This window comes from Pararge aegeria, chromosome 3 (assembly GCF_905163445.1).
Source record: "Pararge aegeria chromosome 3, ilParAegt1.1, whole genome shotgun sequence".
In the NCBI taxonomy this organism is placed as follows: domain Eukaryota; kingdom Metazoa; phylum Arthropoda; class Insecta; order Lepidoptera; family Nymphalidae; genus Pararge; species Pararge aegeria.
The window spans coordinates 21,242,177-21,245,959 of record NC_053182.1 but is presented as its reverse complement, the minus strand read 5'-3'; positions in this window follow the sequence as shown (position 1 = coordinate 21,245,959).

The following is a 3,783-nucleotide window of genomic DNA, read 5'->3' as shown; positions in this document are numbered from 1 at the left end:
GTCCACTAATCCGCACTGGGCCAGCGTGGTGGATTTCTCATTGTGGATCATTGTGGGAGACCCGTGCCCAGTAATCTACCAGGTATGGGTTGATATGAAAAATATATCGAATGGAGAACTGTTCACATCTTTAGGCTGGGGCATCTCTTCATCGACTTCTTCCAATCGATCGGAGACAAAATCGGGCTGTTCGACTTGTTGACAATCCCAAATTGACTAGCTGCTAGTCCCTAGGGCGCCGAAGAGATGTTAGCTCTCTTGAATCATATAATATTCGGGTTATATTGCGAACATCATAGTCAGTGCAGTCAGGCATTTGATGAAATAATTGTTCTGTTGCCGCACGATAACTCAAGATGAGTTGAGGTCATGGGCACTGTGCTCATCAGGTCCCGTGAGATGCCTTCGAATCTCTTAGCTTTTTGGTGTGTTGCCAAAAATGTATGTCGCTTAACAGATTATGTTACTTTATAAGTTTTTAAAAGAAAGAATTATACCAGAAAAGATGCATCAAAATCTATGTTATTAGGTTAAGAGCGTGGTTTAAAAGGTCTTAATGAAACTATTATACTGTTTAAAATGGTATTATGCAAGGAGCATTCCACAACCTTAAAATGCATCAGGCGTTTAACATGGATGCATGTTCCGCTGATTTGTGCAAGTTAAACAAGCTTGAACTCTTGTGGCTTGTCCGCAGTCTGCAGCAAGTTATGCAGAGAAACCTCCAAGTGCTATCAAGCTGAAACTCACTAAGTTACCCTGATACTAGACTGTTTCAAAGTTAACTAATTCGGATATATTAGATTACTCGCCCTCGGTTTCTGGAAGACTGATCAAATTAGCTTTCAAGGTATAATCGATCAGCTTCCATCGGATCACAAAACTAATTTTCGTAACAGTGATTATTAAATGCATGCTGCAATGCACCTTATCAATGTACCTTACATTGATAAGGTGCATTGCAGCATGCATTTAATTAAAAACATAAAGAATCCTCATTCAGCTATTATAGTATGCAGTGTGTTGTGTTCAAAAACAGTGAAAACACTTTACACCCACACAATGTTGCTAGCTCACAAACTTTTCCCATCAAACTTTCCACACCAAACCGGTCTTCGGCGAGGTACCCTTTACGCACGTTTCGCTCCGAAACCAAAGCATCCTCAGGAGAAAATAAATAAATAAATAATAATAAATATACTACGACAATACACACATCGCCACCTAGCCCCAAAGTAAGCGTAGCTTGTGTTATGGGTACTAAGATGACTGATAAATATTTTTATGCATAATATACATAAATACTTAGAATATATATCGAACCCACGGCCTTGGACTCAGAAAGCAGGGTCGCTGTAAACTGCGCCAATCGGCCATAAATGCATCTATCTTAACAATTATTCCTAACTATTATTTAGTGGAGTTGTTTCAGATGCTTCAATATTAGTTTCTGTATGTTCTTATTTCTGTGGCAGCATGTTACTTTGCAAAACTAAACCTTTCGAGTGAGTGCAATATTCTACTTATAACAAAAGGCTTATCAAGCGGGGTACGTCGAGGCACAGCATACGAGCACATAACAATTAGATAACATTTGCAATGCAATGCCTTGCCGACCGACTCCGTGTTCTTGTAATTTTAACTGACTTGCAAAAAGGAGCACTTATAGTAATAGTAATATTATGTAACTATAATATTTAAAACATATTAGTGTTTGCCAGAAACACTAACCTATGAACTGAATATTAATTTTATGAACATTGGCATTTTTAACTCTATTACTAGCGAACCGTTGAGCATTTCGGCAATCAAACTTTATAGATTCGTTGGTGATTCTCTCAAATTGTTGTAGTTTAAGATTTATGTTTATTTAGGATTCATATTATGTGTAACGATGGGGCTGACATTAACCTTTAAAAGTCCCTTAAATAAAGGGATAAAAAAAAATGTTTTCACAGTGCATCGTTTTGTTTTTCTGTTGTTAATTTTTGTGTTATAAACAGTTTATCATCTTGCTAAACTTAAGTGTTCTACAATAGAATAAGACTTATTCAGTAGCTTCATAAATGACAAGCGGTTTTGCGAAATAGAGATTGATTTACGTATATGATTTCAAGGCTATTTTTATTTTATTTCAGTGTCAATTTATTAGACCCTACGTTCAAAACATTTTAAATTTTTAATTATTGTTTTTACCAATATTTTAGTGCAGCAAGTTTTATGATTATTTTCAGTTACTTGGCTTTCATAAAATGCATTACATAGCTTCAATATTGACTTCTTATATCTAGCACACAATAATGAATGCCGCGCCGTGTGGATGCAAACAGTGGGAGTTTCTCCACAATTTGCATGCACAGGGAGTTTCATATTTTTTTAAACTACATTTCGTAGTTATTCATGGAATGGATCAGCATATTGCTTAAAAGACACCAAAGCTCCTCTGCTGGTGTAAATGAACTTTATTATACTTATTTGACACAAAATATCCAACTTAATTAACTACTTAAATTTTGTCAAATGTTTGACTTTGCGTAGTTGCGTGCGTTTTGTTATTTTAGCAATTTAATATTACTTGCTTTAACGGTGATGTAAAAACTCGTCATGTAGGTAATCTGCATACGTGATAGTTCTCCATAATGTGATAAAAGACGTGTGAAGTCTACCAATCCGCACTTAGCCAGCATGGTGTACTCTTGTTCCCACATAACCTCCGTCTGAGGGGGCAATAAAGCTTTTCCACCACGCCAAAAAGAAAAAAATGGTGTACCATTGACATTTTGAGTATTGCAGTGTCCCGGTAATGAAGACACAAAATGAACACTGAACTGCTTTAATTAAAAGCTTGCCATTATTTTTATAAGAAAACACACGATTAGGGAAAGATTTGTACCATAAGTATTGATTTATAGGTATCTATAACGTTCCTATTATTTTTCGAAGCAAAAAAGTAAAAGGAACAATTTTAATATCCAATTGCGGACCAGATGCCACGTCCCTTTGATCCCAATTAATTCAATTATTTCCCCAATTTCGTTAAGTCTAGTTGTTTCAAATACGCCTACGATTCCATTTTAAATATTATCCAAATCCCGAAAGTATTTTGTGAATACTTTCAATCTTTCAAAGTCAAGTGCTTTTCTGAACGTAACGATTGTTTTTGAACAATTTATATTTAAAAAAGCTAGAAAGAAAATATGCAGCACAATTAACTGATCAATAGAACACACTTGCATTTCTTACGCCGAATTAGTTTCCAATCGACTAAAGAACATGATGACCGTTTAATTTGTACAACCACTTTACCTAAGAGAAAGTAACTTATGTCAAAATAAAAAAAGTAGGATAGAAACAGAGCAAAAACTATAACCACTCAAACACATAGGTCTAACTTTCTACACAGTATTCTCGCTTGGAGCTAAATCTCTAATGGCGCAAAAGATAAATTGTGACATCACGTGTAATCAACTTAACTTGTAATCCCGTGCTAACATCGAAAGCATGGCGTCTCTTCTTTTCTTGCTAATCACGAGAAAAATGACATAACATTCCGATGTTATAAGAATTGAATGGCTAAAAACAATGCCTAATACCTAAAGCAACAATAAATCCACAACTTTGTTTATCTGGCCAACCGTGCGAGCAGAAACTGTCGGAAGGATATCCATTATCAACCTAAACAAATCTGTTTGTACCCATTTCTCTCAGTCTTAGATTACTTATTATATTTTTGTCTAGGTCATGCTACATCAACATGAACTATGTTTATTTAGTTTCAGGTTA